This window comes from Somniosus microcephalus, chromosome 18 (genome assembly GCF_052327205.1).
Source record: "Somniosus microcephalus isolate GS21.2 chromosome 18, FLI_Smic_1.0, whole genome shotgun sequence".
NCBI lineage: Eukaryota > Metazoa > Chordata > Chondrichthyes > Squaliformes > Somniosidae > Somniosus > Somniosus microcephalus.
The window spans coordinates 35,912,068-35,938,238 of NC_141004.1; positions in this window are offsets into that span (position 1 = coordinate 35,912,068).

Here is a 26,171-nt window from a genome sequence, read left to right on the forward strand (position 1 = left end):
CGTAGCCTTGTATGCTATGGCATTTCAAGTGCTCATCCAAATGCGTCTTGAATGTTGTGAGGGTTCCAGCCTCCACAACCCTTCCGGGCAGTGAGTTCCAGACTCCAACCACCCTCTGGGTGAAAAAGTTCTTTCTCAAATCCCCTCTAAACCTCCCGCCCTTTACCTTGAATCTGTGCCCCCTAGTTATTGACCCTTCTACTAAGGGAAGAAGCTCCTTAGTATCCATCATATCTATGCCCCTCATAATTTTGTACACCTCAATCATGTCCCCCCTCAGCCTCCTCTGCTCCAAGGAAAACAAACCCAATCTGCCCAGTCTCTCTTCATAGCTGAAGCGTTCCAGCCCTGGTAGCATCCTGGTGAATCTCCTCTGCACCCTCTCCAAAGCTATCACATCCTTCCTGTAGTGTGGCGACCAGAACTGCACATGGATTAAATATCTTTATATCACAAGACAGATTCAGTTGAAGGAGGCCATTGGGAGCACCTTAGCTCAGCAATCTGAATAAAAGACACACATTACGTTAATTAATTGACTTTTGAATGAGCCAAGGTTTTTGCTTCTATTGCCCTACTGAGAAGGCCATATGATGCATTGCTTGAAGAAGTTATTCCTGCATTTATCCTAATCTTTCTTTTCACCAGGTTTAAACGAAATTTTTTTAGTATCCTGGCATACCTTGAAGAAATGCTTTGGATTAAACTGGTCTTTGCCATTTAAAGTCTTTTATATTTCCAGAAGGGCACCTCATTTCAAGGCTAAAGTGCCACGGTTTTTTCAATCTTTCCTCATAACTCAATCCTTTACTGCCAGAGATCAGTATTTAGGCTCTTTTCTGCAGTGCCTCCATGGCTTATGTCTTGGTGACCAAAACTGAACATGGCACTCAAGGTGCAGTCTGACCATGGCACTGTACAATTCTACCATCAACTGACCTAGCAATAAAAACAAGCTTTCTGTTTCCTTCTATTGTTGCTGCACACATGCTCATTGTCAAATCCACTGACACATCCAGATTTTTTCTGCTTCATCTTTACAATTTCCACACCATCCACTGTGTACTTGTGACATTCATTTTTTGCCAATGTATAATACCGTGCATTTATCTGTGTTGAATGTCATCTGCTATGGATTAGCCCAATTGTAGATTTTGCCTAACTCCTTTGTAGGTCCTTGGCTTCTTTCCTTCCATAACCCCACCCTACCTGCTTTGTATGTTTGTAGCACTTGACCACACTTGGATTTCTGTATTGAAGTCATTAATATAGATTAGGAACAGCAGGAGCCCCTGGCCCAAACTATGTGGCACTTCACCAGCCCATTCCCCTGACATATCCTTAACAGGTACCAGCTGCTTTCCTTCCTTCAGCCATTTTATTTGAATCTGAACCCAGATTTTACCTTGAATTGATCACACTGCCCTGGTAGCTGCAGTATTAGCATATTGAAATGAAATACTAAGTATTATTCCAATCCATTGGACCAAAATCAGCCCCCATAACAACATGGTTGGTAAAACCACTGTCCATTGTGTCACATATCATGGAAAAGATACTGAATTAAAAGTTGTTAGACCATCTAAATCATAAGAAGCAACAATCTTGTTCTTAATTTGGCTTCAGAGCAAACTGGCCAATTTGTGATGCTCTACATGTCACAATGCAGAAATCTCTTAGTGCCCAGCACAATATTAGAACAACAGCCCTCAACACTTTTAAAGCTTTTGTCAGGGGGTGATATCCTGGCATCCTTGAGCGTCTGGTCTCGTGTCACATCTGGTTGTGGTGATTATTCCTTGATTAGTAAAAGTATTGTGATTCGTTGTTTGTTAACTGCCTTGGGATATGTGTTGTAATCTCATTGGTAGTTGATGATCACATGATGTGTTGTGGCTACCTTAAATTCAGTCCTTTTTCTAGCTTTAGTTGGGACTGGATGTAGAAAGATATGCTGCCGATTTTAAAGCTAATAAAGCCTAACTTTGGAAGGCAAATCTATTCTTTATTTCAATTTATTAACTTTATGTTAGAATGGAGCGATATCTTCAACCAGAACGATTCAAGGCTGACCCCAATTCTGCTGGAGTGGATGATAAATGGAAACATTGGTATTGTACATTTAAAAACTTTTTGGCCGTGTTGGATCAAGAGGCTCTAAATAAGCTGAATATGCAGATCAACTACATTGACCCAGATGTATATAAATATATTTTGCACTGTAAAACTTATGAAGAGGCTACTTCTACATTGGAAAAGATTTTTGTTAAACCAAAGAATGAGGTATTTGCACGTCATCTTCTATCTGCCCGTAGGCAGCAGGTGGGAGAATCTTTGGATACTTATTTACGAGCACTTCGGTGCCTTAGTGTTGACTGTAATTATAAGGCTGTGACGGCTGAAGAATATAAGGACGAATCGGTATGGGATGCTTTTATTAATGGATTACTGTCTAGATCAATTTGTCAGCGGTTGTTAGAAAATAAGACTCTGGATCTTAAAAGTGCTTTTGAGCAAGCTTCTACATTGGATCTGGCTCAGAGAAGTTCGGATTCTTATGCTCTTTTTAATCGGCCTGCGACTATGGTTTCGGCAGTTTCGGATGAAAAGGAATTATGTGGACTTAATGGGAGTGGTTTACTAGATTTTGAAACAGTTTCTACTTCGGCGGCCGTTGCCTCTAGGATTCAGAAGTGTTATTTTTGTGGGAATATCCGGCACCCTCGTCTGAAGTGTCCTGCTCGGGAGGCTGTGTGTAGTAAATGCGGCAAGAGAGGTCATTATGCACGTGTGTGCAAATCATCAGGTTCAATTACCTTCCCTTCTCCTGGTGTGGGAGGGTCTTCCTCCACTACCTCTTCTGTGACTATTCAGCCTTTAGATAGGGCGTTTATTGCATCAATTTCTGCTGCATTTGCTCATGGCCTAAACAAAGCTATAGTTACGGCTCAAGTTAATGGGTTGGAAGTGAAGGCCCTTATAGATATGGGCAGTACTGAGAGTTTTATAAGTCTTCAGTTTGCGAAGGAGAAGCATTTGAAAATTTCGCCTGTTACGTATCAGGTGTGTATGGCTCAGACGACCCTTACTTCACAAATAGCTGGTTGTTGCTTTGTGAAAATGGTTCGTATACTGATATACGCCTATCTGTTTTGCCTAATCTCTGCGGATATTTTGATTGGACATGATGTGCTTCAGTTACACGAGTCTCTTTGGAGGGACTAAGCCACCTTTATCTATTTGTGGATTAACCTCTTTATCTATTCCTCCATTATCACTTTTTTCCAATTTGATGTCGGATTGTAAGCCAATTGCTACCAAGTCAAGAAGATATAGTAGTCAGGATAGAGAATTTATTAATTCTGAAGTTCAACGTCTCTTATTGGAAGGAATCATTGAACCTAGTTGTTCGCCTTGGCGAGCACAGGTAGTTGTCACGACTAACGAGAGACACAAGAAACAAATGGTGATAGACTATTCCCAAACTATTAATAGGTATACTCAATTAGATGCGTACCCTTTGCCTAAGATTGATGAGCTTATCAATAAAGTATCTCAGTATAAAGTTTTTAGCACTATGACTTAAAGAGTGCTTATCATCAGATTCCTATTGTTAAGAAGGATCAACCATATACGGCCTTTGAGGCTGGTGGAAAGCTGTATCAGTTTTGCCGAATACCATTTGGTGTTACTAATGGTGTTGCTTGTTTTCAACGGGCAATGGATGCTTTTATAAGTGATAACTCCCTCTGACACCTTTTCATACTTAGATGACATCACAGTGTGTGGCAAATCAAGGGTGGAGCATGATTCTAATTTTAAAAGATTCCTTCAAGCTGCGGAAAAAGTTGGTTTAACTTTTAACAAAGAGAAATGTGTCTTTTCGACTACTGAGGTAAATCTATTGGGGTATATTATTTCAGGAAATAAGATTAAACCAGATCCAGAACGTCTGCGACCATTGATCGATTTACCTTGTCCTACTAATTCTAAGGCTTTGCAACAAGTTGTTGGACTGTTTTCTTATTATTCTAATTGGATTGCAAATTTTTCACGGAAGATCCGGCCTCTTATTCGGGTTATGACATATCCTCTATCATGGGAGGCCAGGACATGTTTTGAGAATTTTAAAAAGGATATTTTAGGAGCAGTTGTGCATTCCATTGATGAGCAGGTTCCCTTTGTGATTGAGACGGATGCTTCGGATTTTGCAATTGGGGCTACTTTGAACCAAAATGGAAGACCTGTGGCCTTTTTCTCAAGTACTTTGAATAATAGTGAAAAAAGACATTCCTCAATAGAAAAAGAGGCATACGCAATAGTAGAAGCATTGCGTAAATGGAGACATTATTTATCGGGGCGACATTTCACGTTGGTAACTGACCAAAAATCTGTGTCCTTTATGTTTGATGATAAACATTTTGGAAAGATTAAAAATGATAAAATAATGAGATGGAGGATTGAGTTGGCATGTTACCATTTTTACATAGTTTATCGTCCGGGGAAGGATAATGTTGCTGCTGATGCACTGTCGAGGGCTTATTGTTTGGTGATTCACGGAGATACGCTTATTAATCTTCACAATGCCTTATGTCATCCTGGGGTTATGAGGATGATACACTTTGTACGCAGTAAGAACTTGCCTTTTTCAGTTGAAGACGTCAAGCGGATGACTTCATCATGTTCTATCTGTGCTCGGTGTAAACCGAATTTCTTTAAGCCTCAACGAGCTCATCTTATAAAGGCTACTTCTCCTTTTGAACATTTGAGTGTTGATTTTAAGGGACCTCTTCCTTCAACTACTCAAAACCGATATATATTTACTGTTGTGGATGAGTTTTCAAGGTTCCCTTTTGCTTTTCCTTGTGCAGATGTATCAGCTGCTACAGTTATTAAATGTTTGACTCAACTTTTTGTCATCTTTGGGATGCCTGCGTATATCCATTCGGATCAGGGAAGTTCTTTTATGTCTTCCCAGTTGAAGGAATACCTTCAGAGTCGGGGAATTTCTACTAGTCGAACTACCCCGTATAATCCCCAGGGTAATGGACAGTGCGAACGATACAATGGGGTGATCTGGAAGGCAGTTATGTTGGCGTTGACATCCCGGAACCTTAAGAATACACAGTGGGAAATGGTACTGCCTGATGCCCTGCATTCCATTAGATCATTGCTTTCAACGGCTATTAATGTGACCCCCCATGAAAGGCTCTTTAACTATCCGCGGAGATCTACTACGGGATATTCGGTACCTTCATGGCTTACTATGCAGGGACCTGTGTTGCTTCGACGCCATGTTAGATTGTCAAAATATGACCCCTTGGTGGAGGAGGTGGAGCTGTTGGAGGCAAATTCCCAATATGCTCATATTCGATTCCAAGATGGGAAAGAAAGTACTGTTTCAATTAAAGACTTGGCTCCTTGTGGGGGCCAGCCCTCTTCTGAGGATAATAATAATGGTCATGATTCGGATAATGTGGATGCTGTTACAGATACTACGAATATTTCCAATCCGATTGCAGATAATCATACTTCTATTAGTCAGCCTTTGATAGATGTTTATGACTGTCCCAGTGCATCTCCTGATGGGATTTCTAATCCGGAAACCGTTGAGAATCGGGATATGGATAGCCTTCCTGTTGAAGATACTTCTGTGCCTTCTGGCGTGGGAGGGCAAGGAATTTCACCAAGGTTAAAAAGGTCGACACGAACAAGATATCCGGTCGACCGATTGAAAATGGACTTTTAAATTGATAGTAATGTTTTAAAAATTGTTGAAATATTATAGTATATTGTTTTAGTTGAGAGATACTTAATACTTATGCGTAATGTTATTATTTGTTGTTCATTTAGTATTGTGTTATGTAAATAGTTTTATTCTCGTGCATAGTTTAGTTGTAAATAATTAATTGTAAATTGTAAAAGTTATTAGGTTGGAGTATATTTTAAAAGGAGGGGTGAATGTGGTGATTATTCCTTGATTAGTAAAAGTATTGTGATTCGTTGTTTGTTAACTGCCTTGGGATATGTGTTGTAATCTCATTGGTAGTTGATGATCACATGATGTGTTGTGGCTACCTTAAATTCAGTCCTCTTCTAGCTTTAGTTGGGACTGGATGTAGAAAGATATGCTGCCGATTTTAAAGTTAATAAAGCCTAACTTTGGAAGGCAAATCTATTCTTTATTTCAATGGTGAGATGCTAAAATGCCAGAGAGCCTGCAAAAACTAGGTAATCATAAAAAGCTGACTTTCTCATCACACCTATGTAGGAGCATTTTTTTGGAGAAGTGTGTCTGGTGCCATTCTATTTTTGAATTGAATCAATGGTCTGTATATGTCAACAAAAATGATGTTCTTCTCAATGTTCACTACCCGAGAGTGATTGAATCCATACCTGGAAGAAGAGAACAACTAAATCATTGCAGACAGACAAATCAAATACATTTATTGAAGACAAATCAAATACAGGAAACTTTCGATTTACCGGCACCTAAATAACCGGAAATCTCGGTTAACCGGCAAAATTCAGGAGTAGGTTCAGGTAACTTTTTTATTACTTGCCTTCCTCCATGTGTTGCTGTGCAAGGGTGTGGCTGCAGCTGTTGCTAAGCTACAGAGACGCTTGCAACTTGTGGCCATTGTTTTGAACCTGTTGCTAAGCAACAGGGTTTGTTGCTTTATACGGAGCTCTCAGCTCCGTATCTTTTACTATAGCGTTCGGTTATCCAGAATTTTTGATGAACCGGCACCACATCGGTCCCGTCCATGCCAGATAAAAAAAAGTTTCCTGTACATTTATTCAAGATGGAGATGTTGCTCAACCACTGTTACTCTGTAAGAATTGCAAAACTTCTTCAGTTACAAACATCCAGTAGCAAAGATGCCTGGAAAAAATTATAGAAGAATAGGAACCATCAGTAAAGCACCATTAGTATTCTACAAAATCTATGTCTGCCCAGTCATGCAATATTGTAGCCATGTTTGACAGGCTGCAGAGAAAACTCCTCTCTTGCTCCTGGATGAAAGTTAGTTAAATTTGAGGATCGCCTAGTTTATGCTTCTCAATATTAGAGATGTGACCGGGCTACTAATTCTCGAAGATGATGACCAGAGCAGCACCATTCGAGTTTTTATACCTAAAACACAAGAGCTGCCTGACTATGCTTCAATATTGTGCATTAGTACAAAATATCTGCACAGAATACAAATGGTCAGCTTTGTATGGCAATGCTTCTGTTTGCAGGACTGTTTCAGATAGAGGCATTGCCTGGAGTATTGTCCTTGCATATAGAATTTCAAACACAAAATTAACAAACACTTTTTGAGCCAAGGTCGCCAGAGCATGCACAAAAGTAACATGTCCATTGATACCCAATCTTTGTTCAAAGATTTCTGTATTCACGGAAACTAAACTATCCTTATTATCATTGTCTCTGATTGAACTCTGTTGTTGACATCCACCATGTTATACCATTTACCACTGGGAAAAATAAGCAACTGGAATACCAAAGTTGATATTCAGACTCTGATTTTGCCAGCCTTGGCTGGGAGGTCAGTGGGACAGATTCGTTAGAGTATTCCACAAGCGGACCTCCTGACCAAGGAAGCACTGTTGCTATAAACTATATTGTCTTGGCCTGGAACCCAAATTAGAAACTTGAAAATGGGGCAGGGGGTGGCAAATAAATACCCACAAATTCATCATATGTGTATATGTTGCAGAAATATACATTTTTCATTTGATTACAGATTTTCAACCATTTCAGCAAACACTTTGTCAGTGGCATTTCTGTTTTACGCCAACTTTCTGTAACACAAACTGTAATTGCTGAAAAACTGTAAAAATTAGCACTCCTTCATGGAGAGAGCCCTTCCTGTCAGAAGCAACTGTTTTGACTATTCTGACCTACTTCATATTATATGGTTGCATTGTACTATACTTTGTGACCTACTAAGTACACATTTGACGGAGTGACCCGTTCCACAACAATGTAATTACATTTATTGTTTTCTGGTTGCTTCAAGTCATCCACCACACTTGAAAGGACAAAGAACATAGCTCTCCAGCCTGTAACTTCCTGTGGGTATTTACCACAGACAAATGAGGGAAGATTAAAGGTAAATAACTTTTAATACTCCTTTAAGACCCCTGTGGAATTGGCAACTGACTAACTGATCATTAAGCTACAGCCTCGTACTGGCTAACTGTAACTGCTTATTAGAACAAGGTGTCTCTTGGTGGTCAGTAAAAGATCAATAGTGAAGCAGAAGTAGGGGGTACAATTAGTTAAGGTACTTTACTGGGATGAAACATCAAACAAGAAAAATGGTCTTTAAAGTATACTTTTCTTTGCCCAAGTGTATTTTTTTAAAGAAACATGCTTAAGATCAAAATCACATGTCTCATGTTCTTTTCAAAAGACAGAGCACCAAAAATGTATAGATAAGCTTCAAAACGAAAATGATTGCCCAACTAGAAAATGACAAAAATACAGTAAAATAGCTTGTTGGAATCCTACAGATTTTTGAAACAAAGAATATTGGCTGCAAATACATACATTACAGATTGCGAATCACATATGGTTTTACTATAATGTTAGAGACCTATGGGATCTTTTTCAAAATTCTATGGGAATCATGTGATTTCTTAAAATCATTTGTAACTTTTTCACAATCTTGTGGGATTGTGTCGCTTGTATTCTTTTACTGAAGGACAAACATCACAGATGTAGATTAAATTTGAATGTTGTAATAATGCTGTTGCAAACATTAATGTGTGGGACTGACGTTCACTATGCCACAGTTATGGATATATGAGCATGGGAAAGCAAAAGTTGTCCTCTTGCTGCAAAAGCACTAGAATGATAGATGGGTTAACTAACTTGTGATCTTGGAGATAGCAATAGATTTGTTTGTTTTCCACGCTACTATTGACATACTTTCTTCTCCTGCCATTGTCAAAGGAAGTGCAGTCATTGTGATGGATATAGTTGTGCTCAAAATGTTACATATGTATTTTATTTTTCTTCCCTCTTTTAAAATATTTTCACCATTAATAAAAGCTTCACTGAATTTATAGCAGGATCTTCAGATATTGGTGGGATCAGTTGCTTGTACATTCTGAAAGGAAAGAAAAAAATCCTGGAAATGAGTAACAATCTGCTTTCTGCGTCCAGTGTCCAATCAATGGTGTTAATCACAAATTGGATTTTATGCTTCAATATAATGTGAGAATGACAACAGTATAATAAGAAACTGGAAACATATTTTATCGCCAACCTAATTATTTTACTGGCACTTGCAATGAAATAGAATATTACTAGAAGTGATTCCATGACAATAAAATATGAATTGTGGAGCAAAGAAAAGCTTATCCTCAGTCTGAAGGCCAAGATATTCAACAGCCTCATACTGATTTATTTAACACCTCACCACTGCCATATGCTGATGATACAGTTTTTCGCTTATTAAGCTCAAGCAGCAAGACAATTAAATTGCGACAAAAGCAAATTGTGAGTTTAATCTACTGCAGTGAAAGGTTGAACAAACAAATGTTGCAAAATGTATTGTCAGAGATGATAGAATGAGTTCAAAGAAACTTGTACACGGATATATGAGAACAAACACAGGACCCATTTAAACCTAAAATAGGTATAAGACATTTCAGGTGTGTTTGCATATTATTTTTAGGTCACATGTATGTAGTTGCGGTAACATTACCTAGAAGAACTGGAATATCAGCTCTATTATCTAATATCACTATAGAAAAGTAGTTTTCCAGTTAGTATTCACTGGATTTTTCACTATTCCATAGTGGTGGTAAATTAAGCCTGAACACAGGCTAACATTTCAATCAGCATAAAGGGTTTCAAGACATTTTGAAAGGAAAATATATTTTAACATGTCCATCAACTTACCCATTGCTAGACATTCTTGGTCTATCTGCATTTCTGCTAGGTACAAGAGCCATATAAATTGTGTTTATTTTCTCTACAAATAATGTATGTCTCCTTTCTTCTACAACTATCATTCAGGCCTCATGACATCTACATATATGGTGCACATGCCAATATTGGTATAGTATATTGCCTCCGCACAATGCAGTGCACTTCTCCTTATCTAGTGTATCCAATATCATCCAGCATATCCATTACTATGCCTACCACAACCTATATTAAGGGATCACCTTACAGTCTATAATAAACACCTCCATGACTACTACGTTCAAGGAATTCTTATCAAAGTTCAGGTATAATTCATGCATAAAGATTACTTAAAGTCATTCATTGACACTTTAAACTTATAAGTATTAATTTTTCTGATAATTATTTAGTTATGTTATTTTTCTCCTTTTTCCTTAGTTATGCCCTTATCATCCTTACAACCAACCAGGGCAAAACATAATGACCGAGATTTTGTGGTCAGCAGCAAAGGAACGGCACTCACTGATCACTATGCTGACAGCTACCCACAAAGTTTTTCCGGGCTTTTGAACGGAGATTTGCTCTAATCGGGTGTCTCATCCAGTGCGGCGCCCTCTACAGGGCACCTGTGGTGTCTGTGAGCAGGTAAAGAAACAGCAAGGTTCTTCAACCAATCAGATTGAAGAATCCTCACTGAGACACGCAGAGCCTAAACCAGGAAGTATAAAGCAGGAAATATAGATTAGGTTTAAATTAAGGAATGAGACTCCACACTTAAATTTTCAGGGCCAGAGAATTTGTTTGGCAGTAAGTATCACATCACGCCATTAAGAATTCACTTGCTCCTGAATGCACCTGTTCTAACTTTTTCTGGCATGTTTAGTGGGTAACTATTGGGTAAGTACCCCAAACTCATGTCGGCGATGTTCTGTTATAGTGCAGCCTGGGGAGGAGCAGGGTAACTCGGACCGCAGCCTCCAGATTTCCGCGTTTAACTGCGCATGTATGTTCTCCAGATGTTGCTATCCAATTTACTCCATAATATTATTAATGCAAAATCTGGGCCATAGATATCTGAAAACTGTAGAACTTTTCAGTAATGCTGTACAATATACACCTACTCCAACAGTCCAATGAGACTCCCAAATTGGTGTCTCAATCCCTTATTGTTCAGGTTTCATTTTATCAATGGGACATTTATTTTGAAAAGGTTTTACTGCTGTTAAAGAACATTTGCTATGGCAGTTAAATCTGCCATTACACATAAGCTGCCTTATAAAATCAAATTAATGTTAACTGCACCTTGTTATCAGGTGATAGGCGAAAGATTCCTCTGTAAAATGAGGGGGGTTATTTTCACTTTGGACACAGGTGGAAAACTGGTGTTTGCAGATTGGCTGCACATTATACATCCCACCGATTTTCCTTTCCATTGACTTCAATCGGGCAGCTGATTTACTAGCACCAGTTTTCCACCACTGCTGAAAGTGTTCTCAGCCTTGGCTCAGCAGTAGCACTCTTGCCTCTGAATCTGAATGTTATGGCTTCAAGTTCCAGTTCAAAGACTCGAGCATATAATCCATGCTTGCACTCCAGTGCAGTCCGAGGTGCTATTTTTTGGGTGAGACATTAAATCGAGGTCCTGTCTGCCCTCTTAGATGGATATAAAGGATCCCATGGCAGTATTTGAAGAACTGGGAGTTCACCCAATTTCCTAGCCAATATTTATCCCTCAAGCAACACCACTAAAAACAGATTATTGGTCAATTATCTCATTACTGTTAGAGCGACCTTGCTGTGTGCAAGATGGCTGCTGTGTTTACCTGCATTACAACACAGACACCAAAAGTGCTTCATACCGAGAATGTGAATGGTGCCATATAAATGTAAGTTCTTTCTGTGTTTATTGGTCTTACATTGTTTGGTGGACAGGAGGTCAAATTACTTTGGTAATTTTTCTCCAATGTGGAATCCACAGAAATTGCAATGTAGAGAGCTTATTATATTTAGCAGACAGATCATCATTAGTTTGAATAATAGATCTGGGATGTATGGCTGTGACCATATAATCAGGTTTTACTCAAATAGATTGGTGCAGATTGCCATGTTCTTTAAGGTATACTTTGAGATAAGTCTGTCTGTTAGCTTAAAAGTTAATACCTTCACTTGGCTTACTGTCCATATTTTGACTTGGTTTGCAGATTACAAATCAAAAAGCCACCATTAAGTTAAAAACATCTGCCATGGTTAACCCATTAAGCGTATGACTTATGCTATCTTATTAGCGTTCTGATTTTCTGTTACTGGATTAGATGATTTTATCTTAATGCTTTTTCCACTTTTGAATTTGTTTAGATTTTCTACAAGGTTTGCATTATTTCTTTGCTTATGATAATTATCAATGAGCCACTTTGCTGTAATTTTCAAATGATCCTGAGATAGAAAAGTCGATATTGTATTCCATCAAACCATAAAATGTTGTTTATTTGCCTAATTTAATGATATTGGGCCCGTATTTTCCAATCGGAGGCTTCCTGCATGCGGAGGCCTCCGATCTGGAAAAAATCTACGGACCTGCCTGAGGGCTCCCGAGGTCCGGACACTTCCGCTCCTGGGCCTCTCCAACTCGGAAGGCGCAGGGCCCACGTATCCCAGGGGCGCATGTAGTTCGCAGCATCCCTGGGATCACGTGGGCCACGGGGAGCCAATCAAAGAAGGGAATCTCCCTTCATACACTTGACAGATAGACCTGTCAAATGTATGAATGGAGACCACCCCAAAAACACTAACATTAAATAATTTTTTTTTAATCACATTTTTTAAACTAGTAAACAAAAATTAAATTTTTTGAAAAAGTAATTAAAGTTTTTATGGGGCTAAAAATAAACTTACTTTTTAAAAAAAGTACTTTTAAATGATAAATGAGTTTTTTTTACTTTTTTCAAATCTTATGCTGGTAAAAGCAGGCCTCAAGCCTGTTTTTACCAGGCGTAAGATTTCTAAGGGTTTTCTGCGGGCGGAGGTTCTCCAGAAAGCGGAACTCTCCCCCCGCAGAGGCCCTTCTCTGGGGCAGGCGTCCGATCTGTCAAAAGCATTCTTGACAGATCGGAAATGCCCATTTTCAGCGCATGCGCTTGGCATGCCTGAAACCGGCATTTCTGATGTCCCTACGGGTGTGTACACAGTGCATGCACACCCATAGGGATCGGAATATACGGCCCATTATTTTTTAACTCTGGCCTCTGTAGAGGTTAAAATGCACCTAGTTACCATGTATAATCTATCTTTAATTCCTTTGCAGTAGGGCAGCACGACTATGGCAAATTCTTACTTGAGCACAAATGTCTATTGCACTTGTAGATATATTCTCCCTTCTCTGGAAAAAGTAAGCTGGAAGCAATATGAGGTGAAAAATTTCGGTACTGCAAAGGTGCCACTTAATTTTCTGGTAGCAGGAGTTCTTTAAACATCTGTTGACTTAAAAATGTGTATTGAATATTGTGCCTGGTTCTGGTAAACTGTCATCTCTTTTGTGTCCTTAATCACAAAACATCTGTTTTTCATTTTATTTTCAACGTAAGTATTTGCCTGCAGCAAACTGCATTTTTATATTTATTTCAAATAGCCTGAGAAGAAAAGCCTCAACTACACTTCTTGTTTTAAGCTGTCTGAATTCACCACAGGTACATGGACCACAGACATGAATCCTGGCCAGCAGTCTTTGTAAATCTTTGATCTTTATAATGTAGCATCTACTCAATCATACTGTTACCATTTTAATTGTATCACTTTGTTTTTCTTCATTGTGTATGGTCAATTTTATCTATTTCATTTTACTTAACATAGACATTAGCTCGTAGATATAATGCAGTCACATAACTCCCAAAGGAATGCACTTGGCTAAGAATAGGGATTTCCTAAACAGGGAGACTGAGTGCTGCAGATTTATGAGATTATGGAACTGTTTTTGGAAAAGGGATTGCACTAAGGTGTGTTCCCCTGAAGACTAGTGTCAGTGAGTCAGACTCCCCAGCCTTGGCTAGTAGCCATAGTTTTGGATTTTCTGTGGGTGTGAGACCCATTATGTGGCTTTAGTGGAGCACTGACATAGCTCATGACACATCTGGCAAACAGATTGGAGCTTTTGGCGTCTGCCAAGACTTGAACCTTTGGCCACAAATGGATGAGGTGTTCCGTCTGCACCGCCCATGGGTTGTTCCAAAAGTTCAGCCTCAATGCAGTCTTTTGTTAGAGACTTCTTTCTAATCTACAGAAGATAGCCCAGCAGTGAGTTAAGGGAAAAAATAGTTTTAATACCCTGTAATGCTGCATTTGCTTATATTATGAAGGATTGTTATACAATTCACATAGTACTAAGATGATCTACTGGATTTTGTAAAAACTTTCAAAAAAACACTGCTGTATAGATAATTACAGAATGAAAGTACTGTAATAGTGTATCACTTAAATGAGTTCTGTAAGTTTACCTCGTGAGTGCAGTAAACATTATATCAGATCAAGTATCCTGAAGTCATGCATGCATAAGTGCTATAGTGTGTTCTTATATCCCAAATACTCCTGTGTGCTTATATCAAGATGCTTCTGATCTGCATTTGCTGATGTTTCCTTTTGCCAGCACAAGGAAGGATTCAAGAAAGCACTGAACATTAGTGTCTAACCTGCAATTTTTATTTTAATGAATACAAACTGAAATTTTGTATTGAATAAGAAATAATCAAAGGTTAAGGCTAAACTGGAAATAATAATACCATTTTAGAAATTAGATAGGCATAAAATAGAAAGTTTGTATTACCTATCCGTTTCCCTCTTTAACATCCTGCAATCTTCTAAGGGTGCAGTTCTGCTCCCACTTTTGGGTGTATAATGATGCAAAAAGTAGCAATATAACTCGGATGTCAAGTCCTGTTCTGACACAGACACACCAACCGAGAAAACGAGCAAGACCAACAGCTTCAAAAAAGCTACCCAAGCACCCAAAAATCTGAAAATTCAAAAACAGCCCTTATTATAAAATGTATGACATGTGCAAACACAGGCCCCGATTTTCTCATCAGTCGGGATGGGGCGGGTCAGCTGGTTTCCGGGTTCCAGTCCCGCCCCCAGCTTCCTCTGCTCTGCAGACGTGATTTTCCCTTGATTGGCCTTGTTAAGCCCGTCCTTCGGGCTTCCCGGCCAATTAACAGGAAGCGGGTCTGATGACATCATTTGATGATGCGTCATCTGCCGGTTTCCTTAAAGGGACCATGCACAATTTTATTTTGACCGTTGATTTTTCAGTGTTTGACAGCATTGAGGTGCTGAAAACACTGACAATCACTGCACAAAGGTGAACTCTTGCACTCAGGCTCTCCAATGACTCCATCCATATGCTTATGGAGGGAGTCACAGTACACAGGGAAGTTCTCTTCCCTTCCAAGGGCGGAAGAGACCTCCCCAGGACACCAACTTACCTTGCACCGCCACCTAACCCTCTCTATCTACTTTATCACTTCCCTGTCTCACTAGCCACCCCTTACACTCACCCTCATTCTACTGCAAGCATACCAACTAACAATACACAAGCACTTGAGAGGTTTAGTCAATGTCCATGTGAAGTTTCTGGTAATGTGTCGTCATACAGTGAAATCTCTTTTTCAAAAAGTGCCCCTTATTGGACAGATCTGACGCACATTGAGAAATGTCTTACTGAGTTCCAGTGATTGTTCAGTCATAACTCCCCCCACCCCCCACCCCTGCTATAGTGATGTGTGCGCATGGAATGGCTTGGACATTAAAGAGATGCTTCACGGTGCTGGTGTGGGATGTGTCAACCTGGCGCATCATGTGGCAGCCAGGGTTTACAGTATCGAGTGAAGAAAGTCTGGCCATGGTGATGCCATCGCTGGCCTCCCGGCCAGTAATTTTGTCAGGGGCTGATGCCCTGTGTCCAGTGCAGCAACAGATGATGGCAGCGAAGGTTGGTAATGTTGGTGTTGGGGATGATTGTGGAAGGATTTGGCGGACCAAGGTCTGATTGTTTCATTGACTCTGATATTGCTGGAATAGATGGCAGCTGCAGGTGAGATGGCAGAAGCGATCTGTCACTGGTGAGAGAGGTTCTCCCAATGAGGAGGCACTGGACATACAGTTGGATTTAAAAACTTGTAAGCTAAAGAAATCTCTATGTATTAAAAATGCAGTAACCAACATTTTCTTTGCTCTGAAACTCACCATGTGCAACATGGCATCCTTGACACCACTTCTGCAGCTGTCATCTTTTCACAAACATCAGACCAGACTCACAACACGCCACACTTAACCCGACCCAGAAGCTGGAAAATTGAAAAATACCCTGAAAACTACTGACAAGCACCTGTTAATAGGCAGTTAATCTGTTTCCCGCCGCTAGGTGTCGGGTCCATTCGCAAATCGGGGACCCGACACTTGGAAAGGTTGTGTGGAGGCGGGTTGACAGCGGGTGCGAAACCCGCCGTCAATCAAAATGACTTTAACCTCTGACCCACCTCCAAACCCGCCCTCTGAGCGCTGGCAAAATTGCGGTGATAGAACTACATTGAAAGTGCAGTGGGACATGGACTTTTCATAATTTAAGTTTAATGTTTACCCCAAATTCAATCATTTTTATTGAAGGGGGAATAAAAACTAAAATACTACAAACGTGCAGTTCACAGAAGTGGTAGATTTCAAAATGGATACTCAAAGCGAGAGATTTATTTTCTATGGGGTCTGGGAGAATGTACACTGAGAACATTTTGAATTTTTTTTGCAATTGACTTGGTACATTTTCTAGCATTTTGAAACCTATTTTGATTTTGCATTTCAAAAAATAATTTCTTCTTGCAGGGTTACAGGAAAGTTTTTCTTTGAAAATAGTCTCAGGAGGGATATGGATATGTCATGGGGGGTACGTTTAAACGTTGACCTCAATAGAAAGTAACACGGGCAGCCAAGCCAATCCCGTCAGTTTTCTGCTGGGCAGATTAGGTTAAAATTATCCCTATATCATCGAAACAAAATGTTCAACCTGACTTCTGACGAAAGATCACACTCAAACATTAGCTTCTCTTTTCTCTTTAAACGCAGTTCAACCTGCCGTGCATTTCAAACATTTTAACCCTTAATATACACAAGACTAAAAATTACTGTTGGCAACAACAGTGAACACTGAATGACTTGGTAGGGCATTCTTCATCTTGCGATTTTAACATAGGCAATAACCCAGTTAAAATATCTAGTCAATCTGAATGGTTGACCAGCCATATAAATACTGTGGCTACAAGAGCAGGCCAGAGGCTGGGAATTCTGCGGCGAGTGTCTCACCTCCTGACTCCCCAAAGCCTTTCCACCATCTACAAGGCACAAGTCAGGAGTGTGATGGAATACTCTCCACTTGCCTGGATGAGTGCAGCTCCAACAACACTAGAAACTCGACACCATTCAGGATAAAGCAGCCCGCTTGATTGGCACTCCATCCACCACCTTCAACATTCACTCCCTCCACCACCGGCACACTGTGGCTGCAGTGTGTACCATCTACAAGATGCACTGCAGCAACTCACCAAAGCTCCTTCAACAGCACCTTCCAAACCCGCGACCTCTACCACTTAGAAGGACAAGGGCAGCAGACGCGTGGGAACATCACCACCTACAAATTCCCCTCCCAGCCACACACCATCCTGACTTGGACCTGTATCGCCGTTCCTTCACTGTTGCTGGGCCAAAATCCTGGAACTCCCTTCCTAACAGCATTGTGGGTGCACCTACACCATATGGACTGCAGCGGTTCAAGAAGGCAGCTCACCACCATCTTCTCAAGGGCAATTAGGGATGGGCACTAAATGCAGGCCTAGCCAGCGACGCCCACATCCCATCAATGAATTTAAAAAAAACCTCCAAGTTAACCCCAGTAAAGGAAAGGAGATTTTTTATCAAGAAACGTTGATGGTTAGCTTAGAAATCTGATGGTCAATATAATTGCTGACATTCAAACTCACTGAAGCCATGCAGAGTGAGACCTTTTCTAAGAGGGCTTCTCATGCTAGTTTTGAATTTGCCCTAGCTGATGCAAAATCCAGCCTGATGCGAAGCTACATTTCAAAAATGCCCACATGAGCTGTTGGGAACTTAATATTAACAGCCAATCCTTGCTGCGCACTCTGAACATTAACAATTAGCTACCAGCGAGTGGAGCTCGACACATCAGCTGAAGCATGTATCCACAGAGCTCTAGGAGATACCAGTTTCAGGTCATTAACTGCAGTATAAATGCAGCCAAATAGTTCATGGTCTTTCTCTTGGGAAGCAATAAACAAACATTTCTGCAGTCCTGAACATACGCCATGTTCAAAGAGGTGACCAGACACACTTTCCTTGAAACTTGATACTGGCATCAGTAATGTGACAACAATGCAGACAAATTCTCACACCAAGCTCATAAACAGGTGGTCTTTGCCATTCTCCAGAAATAGAATCGTTAAAATATTGAAAACAACTTTTGATGCAAATAATGAATTTACAGTAAATTATTTTGCATTTGACCATATCCATTCCCTAATTAGTTTGAATGCTTTGGGGAAGCTTCAACTAAACAACAGTTGGATTCCGATGAAGGATCCCACCAAAAACATTAACCTAGCTTCCTCTATCAGATGCTGACTGACCTGCTTTGCATTTGCAGCATTTCCTATATTTATTTCAGACTTCTGGCATTTGAGGTTTTCCTTTTTACCTTTGGGAGGTGAAATCTGTCTGTGGTCAAATTGACTTAGCTACAAAGGTCATGAGGAAACATCTCATTGAAACGTACAAAATTCTGACAGGGCTAGACAGACTGGATGCAGGGAGGATGTTTCCCCTGGCTGGGGGCTCTAGAACGAGGGGTCACAGTCTCAGGATATGGGGTAGGACATTTAGGACTGAGATGAGGAGAAATTTCTTCACACAGAGGGTGGTGAACCTATGGAATTCTCTACCACAGAAGGCTGTGGAGGCCAAGTCACTGAATATATTTAAGAAGGAGATAGATTTCTAGATGGGAAAGGCATCAAGGGGTATGGGGAGAGAGCGGGAATATGGTATTGAGATAGAGGATCAGCCATGATCATATTGAATGGCAGAGCAGGTTTGAAGGGCCAAATGGCCTACTCCTGCTCCTATTTTTCTATGTTTTTCTATATAGCTGAATGCTGATAATTACTCCAACCATAGCCACCAAACAAGCCACCGTCCCCTTAATCAATAAAGGCACCATTGTGTCCTTAATGAATGCAAAATAACAAACAGCTGTAGAACCCAAGTATACACTTTACAGTTCAATTTAAAATACTTCTGGTAATGAAGTGTGTTTTAATTTCTGTCATGTGCAGGTCTTAAAGAGAGGCAATTTCTACTGACTTCTTGGTACATTTAAGAGTTTCAGTTATTACAAGTGCACAGTCATGGCCTTGACAGTACCAAAGGGATTTCCTGGCAAGCTTAGCACTTCATTGTAGAATAATCAATCAGAGGTTTAATAATGGCAATGGCCTGAAGTGTTCACTGTCAGTAAATATATGGTAGTTACCATGACATTATGAGTACTTACAAGGAAGGTTTTATTGTTGCTCCCCAACCATGGCAACCAACTGATTTCAAATGTCCCATGTACACTAAATAGGACATTTGAACCAAATAGTCTAAATAAGAAGACAATTCAAACTTAAGTAATAATGACCAAAGATATGTTCTTTTTTGAAAATAGAGGAAACATTGAATGAGTAAAGGATGATATTGAATTTTCAAGCACATTTTCTGTGTGTGCGACAGTGCAAATGTAATCCATTAGTGCTATATAGTTCTCCCTCAACATCTTTACATTTTAGGTCTGTATATTCTAATAATTTTAGTGATATTTTAAACAGTTAAACGAAGTGACACTTCGAATTCACATGGGAGTAAATCTGGTACAGATTCTACACTGCAATAAACTTGGCAGCAAACCCTCTCGCCCTTCAAAACAAGGCTTTGATGTGATGCCAGTATCAGTGTAACCAGGCCCCAAGTCCAACACCAGAATAAGTTTTCAATCTTGCCAGGCAACAGAGGATATCATTATGATGATTTGACACCATTACTCTGGTATCTGTTCCGCACACCTGCGCAAATGGGGTTAGAAATCTCAGGCCCTCTGTACTAAACATCACCCAAACTAATGCTACATTTATAGCAGCAAACAATGGTTAGATTTGTGCCAAGATCTGGCCTCCCTTTGCTGCTATAAACTTGCTAAATTTAGCATTAAAAATAATTAATAAGCTAGAACACTAAACTCAGTCAGACACATGCCAATATAGCCAGGAGTGGATTTGTTACTGAGATCACCTATCGCAGTTAACACATCACTTCCCCTATTAGACACGGCACCTTGGATGTTCTGCCTGTTCTCATTGGAATTTTGTTGCCTTCCCACTTCTCTAAAAGCTGCTGTTTATGCATACTGTATCTCATGTGTATTTGCAAAGTGTGTGTGCACTTATTATTTTAAAAAACACACAAGTCCTGTAGATGGTAAAACAGTATAAATGAGGCAGCTCCACTCAATTGACTCATCCTGTATCAAAATAAGCGTGGAATTGTTCTCGGTACAAATGTCAACATGTTTAATATTAAAGAGGTGGCAGGCAGATCAAATTTGCTATAATTTCGCAATAAGTGTACTTTTGAAGTTACAATAGCAACAGCAGAAGAGTGCAATATATTACGATCTTTTTATTACTTCCCTTCTGAATTTTGTTTGTTGTAAAGTCACAGCGGGTTCGATTCATTCAGAGTTATCCTTTGTAAAACTATAAATGCACTCTTAAAAGCAAGAATTTGACATATTTCTGTGACGAGGAGCTGCCACAATCAATGCCTTTCACCCTTTCAGGAGTGTGATCCTATGGCCGCGATTTTGCCGGCGCTCAGAGTGCAGGTTCGGAGGCAGGTCAGCTGTCAAAATCGAAATGATTGACAGTGGGCTCGGAACCCGCTCAGAACCCGCCTCCGTGTAAGTTTCCAAAGTGTCAGGTCTGTGATTTCAGAACAAACCCAACACCAAGCGGCGGGGGAGGCATTTAAGATAGTTAACTGTTTGTTAAATGCTTGTTAACTACTATTTTGCCAGTCTATTTCTATTTTCCCACTTTTTTAATGGGGTTCATGTTGTTCGGAGATCACGTCAGGTAAGTAGGTTGGGTTCTCTATGTCTCCCCATTGCTGTGAATAGGTGACAGCTGCAAAAGTGGTATGAAAGATACCATTTCACAGCTGTTCACTTTCCAATGTCAGAAGCTTGAGCCTTCAGGATTTGGAAGACACTTTTGAGCTTTATGCAGTTTGGAAGTGTTTAGAGTAAACTCTCTCACCATTGACAAATCGCTTCTGTCATCTCAACTTCAGCTGCCATCTATTCCAGCAACATCGGTGCCCTTGAAAAAATCTCACCTTGGTCCTCTGAATCCCTCCACGATCAGTCCCAACATCACCAGGCACACCAACATCACCAACAACAACACCAACCTTCTCCGCAATCACCTGATGCTGCACAGGACACCGGGCATCAGCACTCGACAATATTACTGCCCAGGAGGCTAGGGATGGCATCACCATGGCCAGATTTACTTCACTTGACGCTGTACACCCTGACTGCCACATGATGTGCCAGGTTGACACCACCCCACACCAACACAATAAAGCATCCCTACAATGTCCAAGCCATTCCTTTTACACTCATCACAATTGCGGGGGGGGAGGGGGAAGTTATGTCTCAACATTCACTGGAACTCACTAAGACACTTCTAAAGGTGAGCACAGATCTGTCCAATAAAATAAAGAATTGTAAATATAGATTTCAATGTCTGACAACACATTAACAGAAACTTCACATGAACATTGGCTAAACCACCCAGGTGCCTACCCTTGTGTGTTGTGAGTTTGTATGCTTGCAGTAGGTTAAGAGTGAGTGTGAGGGGTAGCTAGTGAAATGGGGAAGTGATAATGTAGATAGAGAGGGAGGGATGGGTGGAGGTGCAAGGTAAGTTGGTGTGAGTAAAGATGTGCAGGAGAAGGGTATGGGAGGCAGAGTGATGGGGATGTGATGAGTGACAGCAGGATTAGGTTCTGTGTGGCTTGGCAGTAACATTTTGTGATCTACTGAGATCATTGAAAGATTTGTGCCACTGCAACCTGGTCCTCCTGATGACATCCCTGCTTGTGCCCTCCTGTGCTATGTGCAACCAGGCTGCACTGATCTCCTGGGGAGGTCTCTTCTGCCTATGGGAAGGGAAGAGAACCTCCCTGCATGCTGTGACTCCCTCCATAAGCATATGGAAGGAGTCATGAGAGAGCCTGCGTGCAGCTGTGCACCTTTGTGCAGTGCTTGTCAGTGTTTGCAGCACCTCAATGCTGTAGAATACTGACAGCAGAACTGTCGAGATCAATTTGGACATGGCCCCTTTAAGGAAATCGGCTGATGACGTCACCAGACCCACTTCCTATTAATTGGCTGGGAACCTCGCAGGGTGGGCTTAACAAGCCCAATCCACAAAATAAGCTTGGAGAGTGCGGACTACAGCAAGCAGCGGGCTGGGGCCACGACACCGACCCCAGCCGCCCCGGATCTGCCTCAGTCGGCAGAATCGCGGCCTATGATACAGAATTAAACTATGTAATATAGTGTTCAGCAAGTATTGGAAACCAGGAGATTGAGCTATAACATATGGGAATTGTCTCAAAGGACACCAAAGAAAACTAAAATTTCTGTACTGATAGACTATACATTTATCTGGCACAAAACTACTGCAGTGTTTGAAGTACTTACACATCGGTACTAATGATTCAAACAAAATGCGTATGGTTTGAATAATGCAAGGGACGTTATACGGGCACTCTTGTATCATTGCAAAGCTTATTTCTACTTTAAAGCAATACAAATGTGACAGTTTGCGTCCAGAGTCAGGTTTTAATTGGAGTACAGCATGCAGCCGTGCAATGCCCAGCCAGGAAGGCCACCTTGTATTGTTTGGGCTTGACGCTGCATGGCATACGATTCAAACGATGTGTCAAGCCAGGTTTAAAAAGTACTCCGAGGTTCTTCTGGATACTTTACAAGCTATGGCAAAGGTTTTTTGACTGCACCTCCAGTGGGGAGAAGAACTTTGCGAGTGTGTGCTTCTTATCCTGGCAGCTGGAGTAGGAGTAATTAAGGATAGTATTCGACTAAAAACAAGGGCATATAAGGTAGCCAAATCTAGTGGGAGGATAGAAGATTGGGAAGTCTTTAAAAGACAGGAAAAAATAACTAAAAGATTGATTAAGAAAGGGAAGATAGATTATGAAAGTAAATTAGCAAAAAATATAAAAACAGATAGCAAAAGTTTCTATAGTTATATAAAAAGAAAAAGGGTGGCTAAAGTAAATGTTGGTCCCTTAGAGGATGAGACCGGAAAATTAATGGTGGGAAACATGGAGATGGCAAAAACACTGAACAAATATTTTGTATCTGTCTTTACGGTAGAGGACACTAAGAATATCCCAACACTGGACAAACAGGGGGCTTTGGGGGGGAGGAGCTAAATACGATTAAAATCACTAAGGAAGTGGTACTTGGTAAAATAATGGGACTCAAGGCGGATAAATCCCCTGGACCTGATGGCTTACATCCTAGGGTCTTGAGGGAAGTGGCGTTAGGGATTGTGGATGCATTGGTAATAATTTTTGAAAACTCCCTGGACTCAGCAAAGGTCCCGGCAGATTGGAAAACTGCTAATGTAACACCCTTATTTAAAAAGGGTAGTAGGCAGAAGGCTGGAAACTATAGACCTGTTAGCTTAACATCTGTGGTTGGTAAAATGTTAGGGTCCATTATTAAGGAGACAGTAACGGGACATTTGGATAAACATAATTTAATAGGACAAACTCAGCATGGTTTCATGAAGGGGAAGTCATGTTTGACAAATTTGCTTGAGTTCTTTGAGGAAGTAACATACAGGGTGGATAAAGGGGAACCAGTGGACGTAGTGTATTTAGACTTCCAAAAGGCATTTGACAAGGTGCCACACAAGATTATTGCTCAAGATAAAAAATCACGGGATTGGGGGTAATATTCTGGCGTGGGTGGAGGATTGGCTCTCTAACAGAAAGCAGAGAGTCGGGATAAATGGTTCGTTCTCAGACTGGCAATCAGTAACTAGTGGTGTTCTGCAGGGGTCAGCGCTGGGTCCCCAACTCTTTACAATCTATATTAACGATTTGGAGGAGGGGACCGAGTGTAACATATCAAAGTTTGCAGATGATACAAAGATGGGAGGGAAAGTAGCGAGTGAGGAGGACATAAAAAACCTGCAAAGGGACATAGGCAGGCTAAGTAAGTGGGCAGAGATTTGGCAGATGGAATACAATATTGGAAAGTGTGAGGTTATGCACTTTGGCAGGAAAAATCATAGAGCAAGTTATTATCTTAATGGCAAGAAACTGGAAAGTACTGTAGTAAAAAGGGATCTGGGGGTCCTGGTGCACGAAACTCAAAGTTAGTATGCCGGTGCAGCAAGTGATCAAGAAGGCCAATGGAATGTTGGCTTTTATTGCTAGGGGGATAGAATATAAAAACAGGGAGGTATTGCTGCAGTTGTACAAGGTATTGGTGAGACCGCACCTGGAATACTGCATACAGTTTTGGTGTCCATACTTAAGAAAAGACATACTTGCTCTCGAGTCAGTACAAAGAAGGTTCATTCGGTTAATCCCGGGGATGAGGGGGTGGTCATATGAGGAGAGGTTGAGTAGATTGGGACTCTACTCATTGGAGTTCAGAAGAATGAGAGGCGATCTTATTGAAACATATAAGATTGTGAAGGGGCTTGATCGGGTGGATGCGGTGAAGATGTTCCCAATGATGGGTGAAACTAGAACTAGGGGGCATAATCTTAGAATAAGGGGCTGCTCTTTCAAAACTGAGATGAGGAGAAACTTCTTCACACAGAGGGCGGTAGGTTTGTGGAATTTGCTGCCCCAGAAAGCTGTGGAAGCTACATCATTAAATAAATTTAAAACAGAAATAGATAGTTTCCTAGAAGTAAAGGGAATTAAGGGTTCGGGGAGCGGTCAGGAAATTGGACATGAGTCTAGGTTCGGAATGGTCATGGCCCTGTGGGTTGTGGAGTGTTCTAATTCTGTGTTAGATTTCAGGAGATGGTTTTATTCCTGTTCCTGGCTGGGGTGGAGATCGCCTTTACAGAAGGTAAGTACTGTAGAAAATATAGGGACAGAGTGATCTCCTGGACGAGTTTCGATCGCCTAGATGGGTCGGAGAGGAATTTCCCAGATTTTTTCTCCCAAATTGGCCATTGGGTTTTTTATCTGGTTTTTCGCCTCTCCCGGGAGATCACATGGGTTCGGGTGGATGGAGAGTGATAGAAGATTTGAGGTTAGGATCAGATCAGCCATGATCTTATTGAATGGTGGAGCAGGCTCGAGGGGCCGATTGGCCTACTCCTGCTCCTATTTCTTATGTTCTTATATTCACAGCTAGGGGCAGCCCGCAGTATGAATGTTGTTAGCCACAAATTCTATTCTGCAACCATTGGTCAAAGGCCAAGAGCACAGTACAACTGCACTATGACCTTTCTAATGTTAATAACAGAATATGTGGTGTTTTGTTAAATTGATCATTTTACAGCATTGTTGTTATGTTGACCTTTGTTCAAGCTATGAAAAATTAATTATCTTATTTACACCTGCTGAAAATGAGAGGGCAGGTTGGTGTAAATACATGAAACAATTCTTATGGCAAAAATTTGAGTTTTTAAAATGTTTTAACTTTTATATTTTCTGAACATCATCATGAAGTTCATGTTAGTTGAATCTGTATTCCTTAAAATCTTTTTTATGGGAGATGTGTTAAATGAGCACTTGGCTTATATATTTAATAGCTCAATAGAGACGGGGGGGGCGCGGATTCTTTAGCAACCATTTTGGGTCGCTAACATCGCCTGGGCACTAAATTTAGCGCCCGGTGAAAAATAGCGCCGGCGATCGCTAACCTCAGTTTTTGTGCCCCAAGAGGGAGGTGGAGCTAATTCAAGCACTCCACTTCCTTCTTAGAGCGCTAACCCTGAATTTCGGGGCGGTGCATTCTGTAGCGCTATGCACTGGGCCACATAGCACTGCCGCATGGAAGGCTCCTCCCCTCATTTCGCCCAAGCCCACA